The sequence below is a fragment of the Hemicordylus capensis genome, chromosome 2 (assembly GCF_027244095.1).
Source record: "Hemicordylus capensis ecotype Gifberg chromosome 2, rHemCap1.1.pri, whole genome shotgun sequence".
NCBI classification, from domain to species: Eukaryota; Metazoa; Chordata; class Lepidosauria; order Squamata; family Cordylidae; genus Hemicordylus; species Hemicordylus capensis.
In genome coordinates, this window is record NC_069658.1 from 321,806,499 (window position 1) to 321,830,304 (window position 23,806).

General features: G+C 46.7%; 1 long non-coding RNA gene across 1 annotated transcript; it reads left to right on the forward strand.

Moving 5' to 3' along the window:
* Positions 1-8,288: 8,288 nt before the first annotated feature.
* LOC128345809 (uncharacterized) lies at positions 8,289-16,760 on the forward strand. The gene is made up of 3 exons (XR_008316655.1): positions 8,289-8,453; positions 14,090-14,348; positions 16,324-16,760. It is a non-coding gene; the product is annotated as an uncharacterized LOC128345809 (long non-coding RNA).
* Positions 16,761-23,806: the final 7,046 nt, after the last annotated feature.

A 23,806-nucleotide genomic window follows, 5' to 3' on the forward strand; every position in this document is an offset into this window, starting at 1 on the left:
TGCCGGGAATGCTTTCCACAGCTCAGGAGCGGCTACAGAGAAGGCCCACCTCTGAGTCGCCACCAAATGTGCTGGTGGTAACTGAAGACAGACCTTCTCAGATGACCTTAACGTGCGGTTGCAATTGTGCAGAAGAAGGTGCTCTCTAAGATAACTCGGACCTAAGCCATTCAGGGCCTTAAAGGTAACAACCAGCACTTTGTATTTTGCCTGGAAACATATTGGCAGCCAGTGTAACAGTTTTAAAACAGGCATAATATGATCTCTCCTGGTTGCCCCAGAGACCAATCTGGCTGCTGCATTTTGAACTAACTGAAGTTTCTGAACTATATACAAAAGCAGCCCCATGTAGAGCACATTGCAATAGTCAAGCCTGGAGGTTACCAGCTGATGCACCACTATTTTGAGGCTGTCCTCTTCAAGGAATGGACACAGCTGTTGAATCAGCCAAAGCTGATAGAAAGCACTCCTGGCCATAGCCTCCACCTGAGATACCAAGGTGAGGCCTGGGTCAAGGAGTACTCCTAAGCTGCACACCTGCTCCTTCTGGGGAAGTGCAACCACATCCAGTACAGGAAGCTCTAACTCATCCCTCAAATTTGAGCCCCTACAATGAGCAGCTCTGTCTTGCTTGGATTCAGTTTCAATTTGTTATCCCTCATCCAGTCCACTACTGCCTGTAGGCAGGCATTTAGGGAATGAATGCCATTTCATGATGATGAAGATGAAAAGGAGAAGTAGATTTGGGTGTCATCAGCATACTGATAACACCCAGCACCAAACCTCCTGATGACCTCACCCAGCGGTTTCATGTAGATGTTAAAAAGCATTGGTGACAGAATGGAGCCCTGGGGAACTCCAAATAACAGCTCCTGCTTTGAGGAGCAACTGTCACCAAGCTCCATCATCTGGAATCTACCCAAGAGATAGGAGCGGAGCCACTGCAAAGCAGTGCCCACTATCCCCAACTCTCCCAGGCAATCCAGAAGGATACCATGGTCGATGGTATCGAATGCCATTGAGAGATCCAAAAGAACTAACAGAGTCACACTCCCTCTATCGATTCCCCAGTAAAGGTCATACATCATGCCAACCAAGGCTGTCTCAACTCCATAGCCAGCTCTAAAGCCAGTTAGAAACGGGTCTAGATAATCAGTTTCCTCCACCACCCTCTCGGTCACCTTGCCCAAGGTGACTGAGAGATAATCAAAGGAGAGACTGGAGACGTCAAGGTCATTGAGAGATAACCAAGGGAGACTGGAGACGGACCTATAACTATCTATCACTTATAACTATCCATTGCCTTCCCAGTCCAGGGAAGGCTTCTTAAGAAGAGGTTTAATAATTGCCACCTTCAAACAAGGAGGTGCCCTCCACTCCCTCAGCAAAGCATTTATAATATTAACTAGGCCACCTCCAACAATCTCCCTGCTAGACAGAAGCAGCCAAGTCGGGTAAGGATCCAGAGAAAAAGTGGTAGGCCGCACTGCCCCAAGCAGCTTGTCTACATCCTTAGGAGTCACAGATCCAATCTAATACTGCAAAAGGGATTGCTGGACACCTCCTTCATAGACCCTGCAGAAGTAGTGGAGTCCAAAGCAGCCCAAATACAGGAGATTTTGCCCCCAAAGAACCCATTAAAGTGTTGCAGCAGAATGTCTCCAGGGACTGATATAAGGCAGAAAGAGCAGAAATTAAACTCCTCACAACTCGGGACAGCTCTGCTGAAATCAAACCTGTGGATACAGTGTGCACAGACTAAATCCCCCCACCCCCCGCTGCATGCACTGCTACCGCATAAGCCTTCAAATGGGTCCTACATGGAGTCCTGTCAGATTCGAGCTGAGTTCTCCTCCACTTGCGTCCCAGTTGCCTACCCAACCACTTCAGCCCCCGCAACTCCTCATTATACCAAGGGGCCATTTTAGAAGCAGGTCAGAAGAGACACTTAGGAGCAATCATGTCTACTGCCCTGGTGAGTCCCCTGTTCCAGGTTCCCACCAGGCATCGACAGAATCACCGGCCTCACTGACTTCACTATATGGTGCAGAAGTTAATATGGGCACCTTAACTTGAAATTTCCATTCGTTTTAGAGCACAAGTAAAAATGCAAAGCTTCTTCACTCTCATCTTAAGCTGGAGGTTTTTGGATTATTGAATGTCTTAAAGCTTGAAGTCCCAACTAGAAGCTGCCTTCTGTTGCGTCAGACCACTGGTCAATCTAGTGTCTGCACTGACTGGCAGTGGCTCTCCATGGTCTTTAGACAGGGCTTTTTCCAAGCCCTGGCAGGAGATGCCTGAGATAGAAGGCATCTGGTAGGCCACTGTGTGAAACAGGATACAGACCTAGATAGGCCTTGGGCCTGATCCAGCAGGGCTGTTCTTATGATGAATTCTGCATGCACAGCTACAGCCTCTCCCTTAGTGCCATAGTAAATGTGAGAGGGCGGTTCTTTCCTAAGTGGGGTGGTGGTGGCCAGGTTCAGCCAGGGTACCCCATCTGAACTGAAGGCATCCAGGCTGTTGTGCAGTGGTTATTTTGATCCTGAGGGCAAGGAGGTAACAGACTGCTGCTTGGGCATTTTCAGGCCCTCCCATGTCATGGAGTTGTTGATGAGACTGCAGATCTGGCATGGTATTCAGGGCTAGTCCATTCTAATCAGTGCCGCCATTAGCCAGTATCTGTTCACCTTGGCCTCCCTGGCTGGTCTGCCTGGGCTGAGGCTGCCTTTGGCTTGTATAGATCCATGGCCCTACCCTGAAAGGCCGTCAAGGTATGGTGATGGGGTATGCAGAGCTGTTCTCCCTTTCAGGCTTACCACCCATATTATGCTTAGGGGAGGCAACGGTACTTGTTCTGTGACAAAACCATATAGGAAAGTGATATACCATTTTCTATATCCCTCTGATAAGCAAACTCACCATTTTCAGCTTTCAGTACAGGTTGAGGGCTCCAGTGCAAAGGGTCTACTCTGGACCAATCCTTTTTAGGATAATAGGATAATCAATGAATTTCAAAATTGTTTGATTGACTAAAAACATGCTCCCAATTAATTGGACAGCAAAGTATTGTTCTAAACAAAAGTTCTCATAAAAGCTGAAGATGGTGATGGGGGCTGTAAAAAGCTGTGTTTTACTCTTAGCATAACTGAAGCCATCTTGCCCTTGTAAAACTGCTTTAAGTTATTGGGGAATAAATGATGAAGGAATAAAATGCAAGCAAGGGAGTTTCTAAATGTCTCTAGAGGTATTTCTGTGTCAAAACCGCAAACAATTGGCTAGACGGAGCAGGATGCCAGTACTTGAGAAACACTTGAGTTTGCGAAACCACAATAGGGAAAACGGGAAGTGGAGAACAGGTGGTGTGATAACATGTCTGGAGAAACAACTTATTTGAATATAGCCAATAGCATTGATTCCATGGAAAAGGGGAACTGAGGGAGGGGGCTTGTTGCTTGTCACTGCTTGTTGTCAAAGGGTATAAAATTGCTTGTAACTTCTTCTGCGGTGTGCCACTTCTTGGGGTGCGCACCCAGTAGCTTTGCTTGGCCAAATAAAAGATACTGACCAGAATCTCCTTCTTGTCTTTTATTAATTGGCATAATCAAATAGAGGGCAAGAGTCGGGCCTTACCCAGACTAGCTGGGAGGGTGCAAGCCTTCCCTGGCAGGCGGGACTCATCAATGGCAAGCACCATCTTAAGAACCTTTTGCCTTTCAGTCTCCCACAGGAAAATGTATGTTCTTGTACCTCTTGTACCTGCTAGGGCACCCATGCATCATTCTCATTAGAAAATGGAGAGTATGTTTCTCACTTCAGAGGGATGATTTTTACTCATGGGCAAACATAGGTATGTTGAACTGATCAATCAATCAATTGGCTAAAACTCATAAGATTAATAAGCCAAGATTTTTTTAATCGGGCGACAGCCCTAATCCTTTCATCTATGGAATACATATTGTGATATAATTTTAAAAAGGAAAGCCAACATCTTGTTAGAGGAGGACCATCCCTTGTAGCAGGGAGGGGAAGCTCCTTTTTGTTTTAATGACTGATCTATGGAAGCACAACCCTCCCTCTTTTCAGGAGGCAAATAACACATCAGGGATACCTTCCAATTTGCCCCTTTTCATGAATCTGCAGTCTGGACCGTGCACAGCAAGCAACTCCATTAACACTGTCACCAGGTTTAAGGGCTAGGTCACCATTTCCATTAGAACCCTATTTCCAGAGCTCTATAACTCATCTGTAATAATTCACTTTGGGATGCAATTCAAAAATGCTTCCGCCTGGAAGTAATTTAAAATAGGAAAGGAAAATGAGGGGGGGGGGATCATGCTGGTTTTTCCTTCTCGCTATCTGTTAGTGGTTTCGATACATAAACCCAGGCTTGAATAGAAGTTAAATGAGTCTAAAAGGTTGAATGACACCTCACTGGGTCTTACTTTTCACTCTGTAGTTCTCTCTTTCCCTTCTCAGAAGCTCATCTCTTGTTCTGTAGATCTTTAAGGGGAAGACATTCTGGAATGTAACACTCCAAAGACCATTCATGCCTTTGAAAGTGTGCTGAAATATGCTGAGTCGCTGAATGTGGGCTGGGTCTAGAGATGCACAGGAAAGTGGAGGTCATGTGATTGGGTCAGCATGACCCCACTGACCCCTTCTCCAAAGCCTTTTTGGTGCTGCAGTAAAAAGAGATGACACAATGAATAACAAACTAGGGCAAGAGATGAAACAATCACAAAAGTGTTTTACTGCAAGCCAAATGGAGCTTACACACAAGAACCAGTCCTTAGACTACCATAGGAAAAACAAATAATGAATCTAACCTTAATTGCCTTCCAGTTTAGCAGTGTTTTCTTGTAAACATCCATACACTTTTACTACTGGACACTGTGGAGTACTGTAGATTACCTGTGTGCACCACATGCACCTGTTAGAATCTTGGGAGTTTCAGTGGTTCATTAAGGAGTATAATAACTATAAAAGGGAGATTTAAGCTCTCATGCTATGTATTTTGATATGGCTATGGACACGAAGCCACAGAATGTGGAGAACAGATGAATGCTGAGTCAGGTCAGTGTTTTCTGCAGTGACTAGCAGAGGTTCTCCAGGATTTCAGAAAGCAGTCTTTCCCAACCCTCCCTTGAAATGTGCAGGGAGACGGGTCCTCAAGGATGGGGATCCTAGTGCTAATCCAGACCTCAACATTTTGTTTTGTCCACCACCAACCTATCCACAATGCATAGCACAGTGTCTGCAGGAAATCCACCAGGTTCTAGACGATGGTTTTATAAATGTGTGGAAGAGCTCTAGATGCAAGCTGTAGCTCAGAGCAGCACATGAACCCACTGAACAGGATCCAGTGCTTCTATTTAGCTCTCTGTCTGCAAGATGGAAACAGTAATAGTACAGCTTGGTTATTTCAGTTGCTGACAGTTGTGTCTCTGGCAATGAAGCGACCTGGCACAACAGAACATGCTGGGCCCTGAACCAGGCTGCCTCCTCTTGGTACATTCCTATTAATAATAATTAGCTCTTCTTGATCCTGCATCTCCTACCTTCAAAGGGAGGCTGCTAGGACCATTTGTGTCTCCAGACCTTTTTCAGAAGAGCAGTGGATGCCAAAAATGTGTGTCTTGAGTGCCTATGTTTTGGGACAGTGCCTAATTGCTGGCTCTTGCTGCTAGCACACCTCCCCCAAATCTATGGTGTTCTTAGAGTTGTGAATTTGCTTATAGCCACTAGACAGGTGTGCCAGAAATGTGCCAGAAATGTAATAAATACAGCCCTGCACAGAGATCACAGCTTCATACAGCCAGATACCCTCCTTTCAGGTGCAATGCTGGCTCAGGTTTGGAGAGGTCATTTATCTTTATGAATTACAAGATCGTTTCATAAACCACCTCTAACAAGCAAGACTGATGCCCTCGCTCATGGCTCAGCTGCTCCCTAGCACGTGTTGTTTATACACAAAAGTAATGACAAAATTAGGCTGCCAGTCAACACACTGAAAAATAAAATGATTGAAATTAAAGGCTGGGGAAGACACAGAGTGCTTTGATACATGTTTATGGCAATGCTCTGGGTTATCATCGGCTGCTGATTTTGCTGCAAAGGAAATATAGTTAAAAGAATGGGGATCTATCAGAGGCAAGTATGAATGAAATATCTCTGATGGGGATGGATATCGAAGTTGGTCCATATGCAGCTTGAAGTACAAAGCCACCTTACTTAAATGGAAGATAATGGTGACATTATAAAACATTGTACCAAAAAGGTTTGTGAAGCAAAGTCCGCCCAGTGAAAAGGAAATTCAGCTTCCTTTTTACATAAGATTCTAACAAATTCCAACAGAGCTGAGGAGTAGAAGTTACAGCCACAAATTGCAAAGGATGCCATTTGCTGGAAATGTGATGTTGTTTATGTGTCTAGATTTGTTTGATGCGTTTGCTACATTTTTATCTGCTTGTCGTCAGGCTGAAGAGCAAATCGAGAAACTGATGAGGCTGTTCTGCTGCAGTATGGCAATTAACTTCATTAATAATGATAATGATCTTACATTTATAGAACAGAAAGATATATAAATCATTCCCACCACCAGTGGAGTGCAGGCACCTTTGGCGGGGAGGGAGGGATGAGGTACACGGCAGCTATTTCATAGCAATCTACAACCTTAAACAACCGCTCAGTGCAAGATATAATGATGCTTATACTATCCAATTGGAAGCTTGATCTAGTTGTCTGCTGTAATTTGTATGTTTTCCAGCACAAATGTTCTACTAATTGGGAGGAAGTATAAGGCAAACCGCACACAAGGAAACTCTTATGCTAAGAACTCGACACTTTCTCAATTCCTTGCCTCTGTGTTTACAAAAACAGAAATATATAACACTGAAGTAAATCAGAACCCATCCTTAGATATATCTAATATATTCCCATTAAATTTCAACCTCTCAGCGATGGTATTATGAACTATGTGCCTACTGAACTCGCAGGTAGTTTAAAACCCTAATGGGTAAGCAAGAATACAATCATTAGCTTACAAGTCACATGCAGGCAGTGTTAAATTTATGGTTTTTACCATTTTTTCCTTATTCAACACCAACTTTTCAGATAATTTATTCAGGAGCCTTTCATGGTAACTGCAGTTCTTATAATGTTTGCTGCACTCCAAAAGCCCCTACTTTTACAATCGTGTTTTTTAAATGACAGAGCCCTCTGGTACCTTAAAGACTTCCAGGGGCGGGGGTGGTAATATAATCCAGGTCCTAAACACACCTGCATGCATAGAAATCCCATGAAGTTTGATAGGTAAATTGTTGAGCTAGGACTTTGGCAGCATCAGCTCTCAGCTGCAATGTCTCATAGTGACCACTGGGGGGGGGGGTTAGGGTCATGGATAAAAGTGCTGGGGTCCTCCCCTCTTTGTTCTTCCAGTGTTAGTCTCCATTTTGTCTCTCCAGAGATGGCTGTTTGTTTAGTCTCTCTCCCCTTTCAGCCTTAAGCTCAGCTTTCCTATCCTTTTGTAACTTTTGAATAAATCCGTGTTGCTCTTCAAAATTAAAGAACAGTCTCCTGACCTTTTGCTTGGCTGAATTCTCCCCAAACTGGCTTTGCTCTGCTAATGAGAGCTGAACTGCCATTCTTCCCTTACATAAATTGTAAGGTGTACATTTATATTTAGGGTTGGGGTCTTGGTTACAGATAAAAACTTGAAAGCATTTTTAAAAAAAGAATACATGGGTAGATGGCTGGGAAGGATCTTTTTAAACTTAATTTCTATTTATGCCTAGCCTTAAATCAGCTTCAGAGCATTTCTTCTTTCTTTCTGCTGGGGGATGGGGCAATCACTCAATAGTTGTCCTGCCTTAGCAATACCACACAGACGGGTAGTGTTCAACTGTTACTGGCAGAACAGGGAAGCCTCTAGGGCAGAGGGTCCTGTCTCAAAGAGACTAGAAGATGAGGTTCCTGGAGGCTTAAGCACAGGGTAGCCCCCAGCAGCAAGGTCTTATTTAATTATATTTCTTATTTAATTATATTTCTCTGTGTAAACCGCCCTGAGCCATTTTTGGAAGGGCGGTAGAGAAATCGAATGAATGAATGAACAGTTCATAGCACTGGTAAGCATAGGCAGAACTGGGGGGGCAGGCAGGGCACGTGCCCTAGGCGCCACTGAGGTGGGGGCACCACACCAGTTCCTGCCACCCCCACCCCATTGCCCACCTGCCCAGCCCCAGGGCCCCTCAGCCACTTGCCTCCATCTCTGGCCTAGGATTGGGGAGGCCTAGGATCTGCCTCTCAGCTGATTGGTGGGTGGGCAGGGCTTCCTGAGAAGCCTCCGATAGGCCTCCCTGAAGCCTGAACTCAGCAGGCCCCAGCAAGCCAGGAAGGAGGAGGCTGGCAGAGCTCCCTGCAGCAGACCCTCCCTGCAGCACAGCTTTTGCAAGGTAGGCTGTGAATTGCTTTTTGTGGTTACCAACCCCCCCCCCCCCCCAATATAGGGATCTGCTTGCCATAGGGCTTTGATATGGGGGTGGGGTGGGGCGAGACTGAGAAGTCTCTGAATATTTAATTTAAAACAGACTGAAAAATGTGCTGGCTTTAAAAACAAAAACTATCTAAGGCCTATAAGTGGCTTGTTTCATGTCAGAAAATTACAAAAACTTCTGGAACAAATATTTATTTATTTATTCATTCTTTCATTCATTTATAAATGCACTTATGTTCAAGTTGTTTTGCAACCCAGAAGGTCTGAGTGAGAACTGTGAAGCATGTGTTGTGCTTTTATTTTATTTTATTTTTCTTGTGTGTGAACTGCTCTCCAATAACTTGCAGGGACTTCAGGGTAAATCTGGCCAACATGTGAATGCAGCACCTCCATTCCAGAGGAGATGTGTGTTAAAGCGCTTTAAAAGCCTCCTGTGAAGAATCTCCTGGAATCAAACTTTACTGAATTTGTTCAGAATTCTGAGAAAACAAACATAAGTTCACCCTGCATGGTTGAAAGTCTCCTTTGCTAAACTGCAGTGAGGGGGCCATTTTAATAATTAGCGTTGCTAGTGTGTTCTAGGCATTAAAAGTAGCACAAATATATCGTACTCAATGTATATCACTATATACTGTGAAGTGTGCATGTGTGTATTCAGTGAAATGTATTTCCAGGCAGCATACTTATTTTGAAATATCAGACTTAAATCCTTGGGGGCCTGGGGTGTGTGGAGGCCCTGGACTTTGAGGGGCTGGGGGCCCATTTTAAAATCTCATCTTGGCCCATTCCAACCTTGCTATACCCCTGGCGGTCACTACACATGGGTTTCTGCACAACACCTGCGCAGAAGAAACTTCCATGTAGAAAATGTGTCTCTTGTAAATTGACCCTGAATTTTCCATCCATGACTGGGATATTTGAGAGTTAGTCAATAATAAAAGAACAGCACACTGCTTGTGACAGGAAGGGGCAAATTACAATGATTTCTTAGTCTGGCAGGGGCTGGTTTTGGCCCTGGCAGAACTTGGCTGTCTGCTCCTGTTGCAAATTCCTCTGTCTAGTGTGGCAAACTAATGTATCCTCCTCCCTCTTGGTGTACTGGTATGGTGAATGCACATATACCCCATCATGAGCCAACAGTCATCATAAGACAAAGGCTGGCAGGAATCATTCACTGGTTTATAGACACCACCACCACCCACCACCACCACCACCTTCTTCTTCCCCTATTTTGCTAGTGGCTATTTGGGCAGGTGACAGAGAAAATGACACTTGGAATCCTCGCATAACTCCTGACTGTTGTTCTAAGTCTTTTACAGAGATGGCTCATGTTTTCAGGTTTTGATCAACAACCATGTCTAGATGGTACAGTGTTCCTTTTAACAAGGATTTCCAGATATTGTTGACTACAAGTACCATCATTCCTGTTTGGACAGGGGCGCAATTTCAGTGCTTGCCCTAGGCACTATTTTCCCTAGTTACGCCTCTGCTGGTAAGCAGAGCATCTTGGAACAGGGGCACTGGAGTCCACAGTAAGCAGAGATGTTATTCCAGCATCCAGCTTAGGTATCAGGGAGACTTAACCAGGGGGCTGATTGCTGGGCTGTGGCTCGTTAGCTTTGGCAGCTGTAACAAGTTTTCTGCCACCTCATGAGCAGACCTCCTACTACCGAGGCAGCCTTTTCTTGGCAAGTACTGTCGTCTAGCCAGATGACCGCTCCTCCGCCATTCCCGCAAGTCATCCCAAGTCTTACAGTGCCGGTGCTCCCTCAGGGCCTACCTAGGGGTCAGGAGGAGGTGGGCAACACCAAGAGGAGGAAGGCCTGGGATCCTCCATGTTGGTGTGTTGGGAGAGCTTGACTGGAGAATATGCAGGTTCCTCCAGGAGCATGGTCTCTGTGATGACCCACTCAGGATCTTCCTCGGGCTTCCCGAGGCAGGGAGCACCTCCCACCCCAGTTTCTCCAGGATTGGATTGAGATCCTCTGTGGGTTGGAGACCCTCCTGAACCCAGTAAAGATCTTCCCTTCCCTGGGGTCCTTCAGGGACCTCGGTCTTCATCTGAGGATTCCCCTGGGATCTTACTGGGGTCCTCCTCATCTGAGAGCTCCTTGAGGGCAGACCAAGGTGAATTCTGGCAATAGTGAGAGGAGAGCTGATCTTGTGGTAGCAAGCATGACTTGTCCCGTTAGCTAAGCAGGGTCCACCCTGATTGCATATGAATGGGAGACTTGATGTGTAAGCACTGTGAGATATTCCCCTCAGGGGATGGAGCCACTCTGGAAAGAGCAAAAGGTTTCAAGTTCCCTCCCTGGCATCTCCAAGATAAGGCTGAGAGAGATTCCTGCCTGCAGCCTTGGAGAAGCCACTGCCAGTCTGTGAAGACAATACTGAGCTAGATGGACCAATGGTCTGAGTCAGTATATGGCAGCTTCCTATGTAAATCTTGTGCTTTGCATGTTTAAGGCACCAGCACATTCAGTCCCTGATATCTCCTGATGAGCTTTGAAAGACTCCTTCTGGGACCTTGGAGAGCTTATGCCAGTCTGAGCAGACAGTACTGCGTGGGTTTCTAAATGGCATTTTAAAACACTATAAACAGAGCTTGCAAATAAATATAAGCCGAGAGCTTACAAGGCATCCAGACCCTCCTGCAGATTCCTGGGAGCTTTTCTTCTGGGATCTGATAGGAAAGTCACACAGGAAGAAAGCTCCTGACACAATTTACGTTGTGCCCTCTTCTGGCCAGTTCTTCCTTTTTTTGAATTAACTCAATTCATCAGAAAATAAGTTTGAAAAGGGTGTGTGTTAATCATTGGTTCCAGTTAATTAATCGTTAACCCCAGCAGGGGGCGCAGTGTAAATCATGCAAGGAGCCTTCTTCTCATGTGACCTCCCTCTCAGATCCCAGAAGAAAAGCTCCCAGGAATCGGCAGCGGGGGTGGGCTGAGTTCTCTCCACTTATATTTATTGCAGGCTCTGTTTATTGCATCTTTTAATGCCATCTACAAAACCTCTGGTTTAGATGAGGGGCAGCTTCCTATATTCCATATAGTTTTCAGTTGCCTACTTTGCAACAAGACAGCTGAGGCTTGCAAATTTAAGTTCATATACATGAGCATACGGAATTGCCTTCAATCAAGTGCGACTTATCAAGTGAGACCAATGGGCCACCTGACCGGCAGTGGCTCTACAGAGTCTCACTCAGGGGACCTTTTCCAGTCCTGCTTCCCGAGATCCTTTAAGCTGAAGGTCAGGGGCACTGGTGGGCAATTAAAAGATCTGGGCTCTAGGCCCAAAGCCCTGCTTTTGATAATTAAACATAAGCATACCCCCACTTCCCATGAATTATTATGTTACTAGCTGGGCCAGGCGCAAAGCATCTGTGCCTCCGGCTGGCCCAGCCACCACTGCTGCTTGTTTCTTCCCACCCCCCGCCCGCCGACACACCCGGCTTTCTAGCCGGCTGGCCCACTTCTTCTCTTCCCCCCATCCTCAGCTCTTTCTGAGGATGGCCCTCCACCTTCACCAGCCCACTCCAGGCAGCGGCCTCCTCCCAGTAGCTGGTCCAGCCCTCAGCCTCTTCCTACTCCCTGCTATTTTCTCCCCCGTCCCTGTCACTATCCAGGCAGCTGCTCACAAACTCTCATGAGAACTGCCACACATGGGATTAGCGACGGGTATGTCTAAGAGAATTGAATATATAGAAGATAGATCTTTTTAAAGTCTCCAATATTATAACAGCACCTATGAAGGTGGAAGCTGTGGAGAGCTAGGTGAGGCTAGGAGTCTCTCTGCTGCTCTGTGCAGGTGCATCCATTGCTGCAGTTCCTCTCTGGAAGAGGTCATGGAGGAGGGAGGTGGCTGATGAGATTCAGGGCTCTGAACATTTCAATGGGCGGCCATGACACATGGTCCACCCCATCATGATGCCCCTACTGAAGGTGCTGGAGATCTTTCGAGGCGCTAGGCTGTAGTATTGTCTCCAGTTACACACCACATAGTCATGCACCTCAGTCCTTTGGCCAGTTCAAGATGTCCATGCGCCACTTCCAGACCCACTTCAGCAAGGCATAGGATTTGGGCATGAGTGATTCTTACTTGATTTCAACAGCCCCACCAGCTGTTGAGAGCCCTCAGGGAGGGCCTGAACTAAAAGGGGAGCAAAGTGTTGCAACCACGGTTTACCTGGGAGCAAGCCTGCATAGGATTAGGCAGCACAGCAGGCAAGCACAACTGAAGTTATGCTGGTGTCAGAGGCTGGCGTCATGAGCAGCCATCAAGGACCCACTGCCAATCTCTGACCACTTGTACTTATGCTGCTGCTGCAGCAGCAGCAGCAGCAGCAGAATGACTTTCTCAGCAGAGAGGGTTGCTCCACCACTTCCTCTTTCCCAGTCCATCCCATTCACCTCTCCTTGGAAAGCTCTCATTTGAGGATGGGTATGTGTATGCCCAGGGCTGACAAAAGCGGGGGCGGGGGGAGCTGGTACAAAGTGCTGGGGTCCAGCGGTCTGGAAGGGGGCCCGGGGCCTGACTATGTTGCATATGTTTTTGTCTTGCCTCCTGCCGCCACCCCGCACCTGCCCTGCTGCCACCACAAGGCCGAACCGCCGGTATTTAAAGTAATTTTAGCTGCCATGTGTGCAGCCGGGGGGTGGGGGTGAGCTGAGCACCCCCCTGTGATGGTGGTGGTGGCGGCAGGTGGAACGGGAGTGGCTGCTGAGCCTGAGCGTCCAGACCAGCAGCCCTTGAGAACTGTGAGGTGCTCCAGCACATCTGCACAGGTTGTATAGAGTGTCAGCCAAGAAATCCGGGACTTTCTAAAAAAAACCTATAGTCACCTCTTCAATACTTGTTCCAAAATCTGGAACAAGAGTACACTGGAGACTAAAAGTTGCCATTTCTTTTAAAAACTGGTCAGAATATGAAAGGCGTAGTGGAAAGGTGAGGTCATTGTCAGACTGTTCTCATGCGATCTGATGAGATTTGAAAAGAGAATGTTGGCAAGAGGATGGCCTCCTGTGAATGCAGAATGCACCTGTACTTTGCCCTGGCATGAACACAGAGCACTGCAGGATCTGCCTGCATATTGTCTTGGCCCAGATAACTAAATGTGGATGTGAGTTGTCTAAAGCAAATCAGGAACTGTGACCAAACATTTTTCAGACTCTGGCAAACATGTCTGCAGCTCCAAAAAGGAGTCAGTTACTTTTATTGGACCCAAATAATCTACCCTGGAATCCACCAATGTCCAGATTTCAGAAGCATCCTTCATGCCACAATGTGTGTTCAAAGAGCACTTCCCCTTGGGGTGAATTAACATCACAAGGGGACTACCCAACCCTTGGCTGTCTGCCAGTTACTTAGACATTCTGTGATGGAAAGGGTGGTGATAACAGAAGGGGAAAGTTCTCTACTGATTTAATACAGTTCCGGTTGATTGCAGTAGATGTGGGAAGGGAAGGATGCTGAAGAGAATTCTCTCACTCTGAATATGTTGAAATGATTTGCCTGGTAAGACAATTCCCTGAGATCAGGGAGAAGTAAGAAAAACAAACGAAGATGTATGTCATGCGCTTTTTATGTGGACAGCGTGTTGGTTGGAAGGCAGAGAAAGGATTTATTTCCTCCTGAAACCTGAAGAGCTTTCTCCTGCTGGCTGCCATCTCTACATGAGGCCTCCTTAGTCAAGAAGATTCCATGCTCAATTCACCAAAGGAGATGGGCCGAGTGACATATGCCACTGCATGAAATGACTCTCACCTCACCCTTCAGACACCCCAAGAGTCTGGCTCCATTATGACTGTGCACAAAAGTCCGGGTCCACCGCCAAACAAAGGGATGGGAAAGTGTAAGTTACCATAGCAACACTATCCAGGCCGGCTGGTTTTTATCAGTAAGGGGCCTGGCTCTCTGTCTGAGTTACAGGAATCTGAAGCAATTTATTTGCACTGCAAGACAGAGGGATTGGAGAAGAGCAGAGGCAAGGATGAAAGAGCTTCCCCCCCTGTGCACTGTCTATTGGCATTTACACAGGGAAAGGCTGATTCACCCAATCTGGGAATCCCATTTTTGTGTTTGCCATATGTAAAACAGAAAGCATTGTGGGTAGAGGTGTAGTCTGCTCAAATCAGGCAGAGGAGTAAAAGCCTCTTTGGCCTTATGTTTTTCTCTGTGTGTGTGTGTGTGTGTGTGTGTGTGTGTGTGTGTAAAGCTGCCTGGGCCTCACTGACTGACATGAAACTCTCAGAACAAACCATGAAAGATAGGAACATGCCATTTTCACAAGTAGGTTCTAGACCTTGCCCCCACCCCCCCACCCCCAAGATAAACTCCAGAAAACTCCATTAACTTCCCAGAAAATGCAGGGAAACTTTCCCATTGGAAAGCAAGGGAAATACCTCATGGAGCTACAGAACGACTGGAGTCACAGAGAGATGTGATGGCTATTGAGTTGTCAGCATTGCTCAACTGTTCAAATGGCTGCAGCCCATGCACAGAGGTCAGCTGAGTGGTGGGGACCGGGCAGCCTCCCCATGGGGTACCGCATAGGCCTCCAGGGCTTTCCACAAAATGCCGGCTGTCAGCAGTGGTGGTGATTGCAATTCTAAAAAAATATTTGCCTGCCCTCACCATCCTCAGTATCACAGGAGAAATGCTTGCAAAATGCAAGCCCGTTTTACTAGTATTATATTCAGAAAAAAGAGTGTGTAAAAAGGCTAATTACAACAGTTTTAAAATCAGAAAGATTGTGGATCTAAAGAATTGCTAGTTGTGCAGCTGAGCTCAGTGAGACTGAAGGCGGCTTGGGTGCAGCCTCTGGAGCACCCTGCAGGCCCTTCTCGTGCCACTTTCCCCCTTCAACTTCCCAGCCTCTGGGGTGGCTGGAGTGTGGGAGCTGAAGCTGGCTCTATGGCAGCCATGCCACTGCCATTGTTGGGGGTGGGTGGGCAGCAGGGCCCAGCCTGGGAAGCGACTCCAGCCAGGTCAGTGAGTGGGCCTGAGAAGCAGCAGTGGGCGGCAGCAGTGCTGTGTGCCATGCTGGGGGGTGGGCACTGCCATGAGCCGCCCCTCCCCTGGTCGCTTGGCTCCCCTCCTGCCTCCCCAAGCGCTGGTGGAGGCATGCCAGAGTTCCAGCCAGCTCCAGCCCCCATACTCCAGCGGTCTCAGTGGCTCGGCCTGGGAAGCAGCAGCAGAGGGCATGGGCGCCTTTCTGGGGATGGGAAGCACTGCCACACAGTGCTCAGCAGGGGAGGGGAGGCAAGAGAGGTGGCCCTTTTCAGGGCAGGGCCAGACTGGGGCACTGAGAGGGGTGGTGGAATGTATGTGGGGAGGGTGCCAGGTTTTGAGCAGAATGGGTAAGTAAGGGTGGGAGTATTTACTGCTGCCGAGTGTGGCCGGGTGCAGCAGCGCCCCTCAGGTAGGGCGTACTGGGAATATGCCCTGTGGACCAGTCCGAGCCTGTTTCAGGGTCAGGCAGCTCTGGGAGGCAGGGGGTGTGGGTTCTTCAGATCTGTCTGCCGCACTGAAGCTCTGCTCTTGGCTGAGCCCTGAAGAGTGAAGCACTACTGATGGGCCAATATCCTATGGATGATGGGAAGGAATGATGGTTCCTCGGAAGACTTAAAACAACAACAACAATAGCAACTGGATCTGAAGTGAGCCAGACTGCCCTGCTACCAAAATGCCTACTAAATGTCATATGGGCATATACTGTATAAATATCTGAGCACTGATGTCTATGTGCACTTGTGAACCTAGCAAAAGACAGGATTATCTTGAGTCAGTCTTATGGTTGTTTACATGTCAGACTGTTTGTTCTCCAGGTCAAGGACCCTGTCTCCACATTACTCTTCAGAGCGCCACAGACAGGACTGAGTTTAAACTAATTAGTTGAGAAATAGCATCCCGAACAAGCAGAGGCTTGACCCAGGACCCCCTGCATTCCACAGAGGCTTCAAGTGGATACACTTACACTCATTTCTCAGTCTGGCAGTTCTTAACAGTTGCACAGATCTGGAGAGGCATGGATGGCAGATGAACCCGACCTCCAAAGGGCCCTCCAAAGAGTGCTTTTCTACAGTGAGGGCATGGTCTTTTGCAGAGGGTGACACTGTGCTGTCAATTGCACATGAGAAACATTTGTTTCAATGGAATTTCTCAGTTCATTAATCCTACTGTGTGTAGCTATAACTAACATTTTACCTATCGCCTGTTGATGTCCCTCTACAAGGGAAGTATTATATAAATAAAAGGTATTCATGAAAAGGCAGAAAGAACCAGAGTTATTTCAAATGATCCAGGTGCCACTCTGAAATTATATTAAATGGAACAAGGAAAACATAAAAAGACCTCTCTGAGGTATATAAAGAAAGAACTAATGAGGGTAATTGAGCCCTCCACCTCTTGAATTAGCGAACAGAGAAAACAGGCTGGTTTCCTCCAGCAGACAGTGGAAGAGGCAGCAGCTCAATAGCCAACTTCTAGCATTTGCCTTGCTCTGCTTTCCCAGCAAGGAGAGATTTGTGGGCGCCACCACCCATATACCTACTGTGAAATGAACTCTTTTTGGCAGCAGCAGGATCATGAGTTCTGTGGCTGCATCAGCTCTTCCCTGAGAAGATCAATGATTGGACCTCCCTTCTTTCTACATCTTGTGAGAAGCTGTCAGGAGAGGCGGAAGGAGTCCACCCATTGGCCTACTCAGGGAAGAGCAGCCACCTTGACAGCAAACAAAGTGCTGTTGTCAAAGAACAGCCCTGTCCAAAGGGGTGGGGCTGTGTGGTGGCCACCCAGGGCCTAGCACTTATGGGGGCCCTGCGGTTCAGTAAAGCAATAGAAGCCCTATTCAGACAGTGAGGCCATTCACACAACTGGGCAGGCAGGGAGAAGGCTTTGCTTCACCCACCTTCCCCCTAAATGACTGACAAAATGTTGCTGGGAGTGACATCCATGCTCCCACACAATCCCACTCTGGAGAGCCAGGGCAATGCATCCTGGCCTCCGTTCTCCCAGGGGACGGGTGCTCTAGGTGCTGGTCTCTGTGTCTCCTCGAGCTGACTTAGGCTGCAAGTGAGAACAGCTTCATTATGTTGTGCCTGCATTCAGATGTCTGTACACATGCACATGGCTGTAAAGGTAAAGTGTGCCATTGAGTTGGTGTCGACTCCTGGCGACAACAGAGCCCTGTGACTGACTTTGGTAGAATACAGGAGGGGTTTACCATTGCCATCTCCCGCACAGTATGAGATGATGCCTTTCAGCATCTTCCTATATTGCTGCTGCCCAATATAGGTACCAGTGGGGATTCAAACCGGCAACCTCTGGCTTGCTAATCAAGCCATTTCCCCGCTGCACCATTAGGTGGCTACACATGGCTGTACCTGCGTTCATTATAAAAATGAATCTGAATACAGGCCACCTCAAGCGCAGGGTACAGATAGGAAGTATACTCTTATACCTCTGTTCAACATAAGATGTGAATCACTATATACATGTACAGTTCTGTGCAAGTTGTACAAGTGTTGAACATAATGTGTGAATAGGGCTAGAGACCAGAGGTGCACTTAGGTAATTTTGGAGCCTGGACCTAAACGCCTTTGGAGGCTCCCCCTGGAGGCCCCACGCCACTGCAAGTTAAGCATCATCCTCCCCCTACACACACACACACTGTGATGCATGCTGTATTTTTAACACTTGGGTTCTTAAGGGCACAAACAGCAACTGAACTCAAAAGAATGTAAGAATAGAAAACAGGAATATTTATGCAAATGTGCATTAGTAGAAACATTTCAACACACAACTTAACATATTCCCATTGCACATATTTATCTCCCCACTTCCCCCTCTGTCTCTAAAGCACCCAGCACAGGTCATAATCACACTCAGCTGCCCAGAGCACTTTGGGCTAGTGGCAACCACACTACCCAGGACAGATTAAAGAGAATTGGGGGGGGGGGCAGAGAGTGTGGAGGCCCTGGACTTTGGCCCTGAAGTCCAGGGTAAGAGCACCACTGCTAGAGACTCTTCTGGTTCTGGCAGGGCTGGAGCAATATTGATTAATCATAGCGGGGTGGTGGGGTTGGAAATTATTCTTGTCCTTGTGATGTCACAGGGCCCCTCGGCAGGGAATGTGACGTCAGATGGGCTTAGGAGACCTCCAGGGGGCATGGAGCAACTGAGCAGAAAACAAACAGGATGGGCAACAGGGGGGGGGGATAAACTCAAATTCCTTTATTGACAAGGTTCCATAGAAACAAGGGGGCTGGTTAACCTACCACCCTCCCCAGTCCCTTCTTAAAGAAGGTACCTTTTGGCTCCCACTTAACTTCAGTGAAGCCAGGATCCTTTGACCCATCTGTAGGCCGTCTCAACAGGAGGGAAATTCTTCATCAGGATACACGTCCTCCCTGGATCTGTCCTCAGAACTCAGAGTTCCAGGTGGCGTAGAGTCGTCGGCTCAATGCAGCTTCTAGGATGAAATGGGCTTTGTCCTCCTCCTCCCATTTCTTTCATTGTACTTCCTTTTCCTTCCTCCTGTCTTAAGACTCCTCCAGTTCCTCCAGGGGCAGGGTTTTTCATGGTAACCGCCTCACCAGTGGCAGGTTCATCCCAAGTCCAGCTCCATGACCCAGACTTCCTGGGGGCTTGTTCCTGGCAGGAATCATGTTAAACTGGTTCTGGCTTCTATTCTGCTTCATGAGCCACTCGTTCATTTCCTCAGCCAGGATGCCAGGCTCACACTGGGCTCCACAAAAGCTAGAGATTGGCTTGCCAAGGAGGGATATGTTCACTATGGGTTTCTCTGCATGCAGGGAATACAGAGGGAGGTGAGGGGAAAGGCGAATTCTGGAAAGGGGCTCTCTCGTGCCTGGTCTACATATACAGCAGAATTAGGTGGGAAGAAAGTGGTAGAATCCTGAGATGGTAGAAACTGGACTAAAACTTCAGACTGCAGAATTTCACACTTTCAAATGTTTCCTGATTGGAAACAAAAACAAAAACCCATCCGGCAGCAGATTGATATTTTGAATAATAAATAAACAAACATTGATTGATTATGTGCCATCAAGTTGGTGTTGACTCTTAGCGACCACATAGATAGATTCTCTCCAGGATGATCTGTCTTCAACTTGGCCTTTAAGGTCTCTCAGTGCTGCATTCATTGCTGTTGTAATCGAGCCCATCCACCTTGCTGCTGGTCGTCCTCTTCTTCTCTTGCCTTCAACTTTTCCCAGCATTATGGACTTCTCGGGGGAGCTGGATCTTCGCATAATGTGTCCAAAGTATGATAGTCTGAGCCTGGTCGTTTGTGCCTCGAGTGAAAATTCTGGATCAATTGGTTTGTTTGTTTTCCTGGCTGTCTATGGTATCCTCAAAATAAACATCGCAAGTTTAGAACCCTTTCCCTTATATGCTAATTTTCTGCTTAAATTGGTGATTTTTTAAAACAAGAAACATTCAAAAAATGTTATCACCCACCTGAAGTCTGAAGAGGTACCATCCATTCTACCGCTTCAGATTCTATCACCTCAGTTTGCTTCATGTGTAGATTTGGTGCCACTAGCAGCACCTGTACTGACTAGGGATGTGCGAAACATTTCAGGTACAGAACAATCTGTACCTGAATCAGGCCATTTTGGGCGATTTGTGCACAAAACAAATCGCCCAATTGCAAGTCCCAAAAGATTTGTGCACAAAACAAATCGCCTGAATTTCGGCCGAAAGTTTTATTGTTTCGGAACTCCATTTTGTGGCAATCTCTATGAGTAGTCTCCATTTTGTGTCTGACATCGATTTGAATTTCTCGCCCTTCCAGGCTTGAGATTGGTAAGCGAAAGCATGCGCTGATCTGCTGACAATTGTTTCCTTGTTCCCAACTGGCTCTTTTGGCTCTTGTAAGTGCTAAATGACCCTGCATTGGCCAGGGGAAGGTCGAAGAAGGGGGAAAGCGTGGGAGGAGTTCAAGGAGGGATTTTCAAAGGGATTTAAAGAGGCAGCAGCTACCATTTTGCCTTTCTGCATCGTGGGAGGAGAGAGAGAACGTGCGCTTTGCCTTGCCTTGCCTTGCTTTGCCTTGCCTTGCCAGCCTGCCTTGCTTGCCAGCCAGTGCCACCCAGTCTGCCTGTGCCAGCCTGCCAGTGCCTGTGCCAGCCTGTGGTGGATTCTTTGCTGCATTAATTGATTTTTTGTAGAGAAAAAGAGAATTCTAGAGAAGAAAAGAGAATTCCATCTGATCTTTTTTTCACCCCTTCCTGCTGCTGAGAGAATCACTGCCTACCTGTGTAAGCCACCAGCCCCAGAATGCCTGCAGCCACTGGCCACCTGGCCAGCCAGACATCCACTCCCCCCCAATTTTCCAGGATTTTGCCCCAGCCCACCCCCCATCTGAAGACTGAAGAAGAGAGACCAGACCAGATAAGTGGAATACTGGATGCACCGTGAGTGAAGCCTTAGACTGAGTGAGTACCTATTTAGTTTCACACACATACACCACACCATACCACACACACACACGTCTCTGGAATTGTGTATTATTGTGTATTCTCCCTGTTTGGAGGGAGGTTTTGGGTTGCAATTGAATTTAAAAAGTTGTGTGTTGTTTAGGTTAGAAGAAGTTTAAATAGGGGTTCTGTCTGTGGGAGGGATCTCCGTTAGCTAGTACTAGTAGGTGTTTAGAAGGGTAGCGTAGCCTTGTGGTTTTAAAAAAACAATTCTGTCTGTGTTTTCTGTCCAGCTCTGAGGGCTGTGGTGGTGGTGTGCCCCAGAAGGAACCAGCAGAAGCACCATTACCCAAGCAGTCCCTGTCAACACAGGCTACTATAACCACATACATTCCCTTTTTTGTATCCATCAGTTTAAACCTCCAGAGTTTTAAAACTTTCTCCCATTTTCCCATTGGCAGCCCCAGCGATTCCAGGCACTGCCTCCTCCTCGAATTCCACTTCCTGGTTTCCAGTGCTCCCCCACCGTTTGTATAAGCCCAACCCTAAGATCCACCCTTACACTGCAGAGCAGCTGGTTGGCTTTCCCTGTTTAGCAAAAGAAATTGTTTCTCCTCTAGTCAACTTCCTCCATTCAGTCACTCTGCAGTTCTTAACCCTTTTCCTTCTTCTCTCTCCCTTTGTCTCTTGCCTGGCTGGTTCTCTGAAGTGGCCCATCCTCTTCCTGCTACCGCCCTTTTCTCTCTCCCTTGAGTCAGTTCTTTTGACCAGTATCTCCTTCCTCCTTTACTCTGACTTGCTCAAGTCTCTTTCTTCACCTGCTCTATTGCTGGTTCTTTGGATCAGTTTATCCTTATCCCTTTACCCAAACTCATTTGGGTACCTGCCTCTCCCTCTCTTATTCTCCTCCCATTTCTTCTTCTCTCTTTCCCCAGATTTCTTGGAATCTTTCCCTTCTCTATCTTTCATCTTGTGGCTGGTTCTGGGACTGATCCCTCTCACTCACTTTCCCTGGTCCCTGCTGGACGTTTCCACTAACCTCTTCTGCTGAGCAGACCACCCATTATTGCTTCCCTTCTCCCATCTCCCTCAGCAGTAAACACCAATTCAGTAATGGTATAGCAGAGGTAACATATTTAGCCCAGACACATACACCTTGCTTGATCTGAGTAACATGAGAATATCTGTGTGTCCTATCATAGCCAAATCCCTACTTTGTAATCAATAAAATATCTTTGCATTTGGATTTAAGCCAGTGGTTGTGATTTTCTTGGAAAACTGCCTATCACCATGCTTACAAGTTCCTGTAAGTGAGGTGTAAAGTACCCCTCGTAACAGACTTAATTTCATGTGTTCCCAGTTTCCCTTATTTGTACCTGGGCAATATTTCTATACCACCCCATATAAAGCTGTGCCACTAAGCTGTGCTTAGTGGATTGTAGTCATCATTCACATTAGAGTGTCATTTGTGAACCGCCCTGAGCCATTTTGGAAGGGCAGTATATAAATCTAATAAATAAATAAATAAATAAATTTGAGGAAAGAGTTTGCACTGAATTCTGATGGATATTGTGTATTTGAAACCTTGAACCCATACAAGCTATGGGAGTGTCACATGGGCTTCATAACCTTTGCTTGGTTCAGAATCACATTTTGATTTTCATAAGTTCAATTCTGAATAATGTAATTGAACTAATCAAAGTCAAAGTTTTGCCTATATTCGCATGTAAATGAAGCATGTAAATGACTTCTCTAAAATGAGGAGTTTGGTGAAAAGAAAACTGAAAGGGAAAATCAGGAAAGTCACTTTGCTCCAGAATGCCTGGGGTTTATTTAAAACCACAATACTAGAAGTCCAGTTAGAATGTATACCAAAAAGGAAGAAAGTTACCACCAAGTCCAGGAGGATGCCAACATGGCTAACAAGTAAAGTCAAGGAAGCTATAAAGGAGGAGGAAACTTCCTTCAGAAACTGGAAGTCCTGCCCAAATGAAGGGAACAGAAAGGAACTCAAATTCTGGCAAAAGAAATGCAAGGTGACAATAAGGGAAGTGAGAGTTTGAGAAACATTTAGCTAAAAGCAACAAAGAGAATAACAAAACCTTATTTAAATACATCAGAATTAGCAAACCTACCAGGAAGGCAGTTGGACTGTTAGATGATGAGGGAGTAAAAGGCATTATTAAGGAGGATATGAAGATTGCAGAAAAGCTAAATGAGTTCTTTGTATCTGACTTCATGGCAGAGGATACTGAGTATATACCTATGCCTGAACCAAGCTTCTCAGGGACACAGGCCAAATAATTGAGTCAAAAACCAAAAGAATTGAGGTGATGAGCGATGGCATTCTAAACTGTCCAGAAAAATTAAAAATTTTAAAATCGCCAGGGCCAGATGGCATCCACCCAAGAGTCCTTAAAGAATTCAAATGTGAAATTGCCAACACCCTTGCAAAAATATGTTATTTATCCCTGCAATCAGGCTCTGAACCAGAGGACTGGAAAGTAGCCAATGTAACACAGATTTTCAAAAAGGGATCCAGGGAGGATCCAGTAAATTACAGGCCAGTTAACTTAACATCTGTTCTAGGCAAATAGATGGAAAGCATTCTCAAGGATAAAACTGTTAAGCATACAGATGAACAGGCCCTGCAGAAGGAGAACAAACCATGGCTTCTGCCAGAGGAGCTCTAACCCCAGGACCTCGGGGACCTGACCTCCAAGGTCCAGGGGACCCTCCAATGGACGGGGGGCCTCCAGGGGGCCTCCTGCCACCACCCCTGCCCACCCTGCCCCTGCTCTGCTGCTCTGCCCATGAAAAGTTACCTTCTTTTAGCCATCAATGTGCACAACTGGGGGTGGGGGTG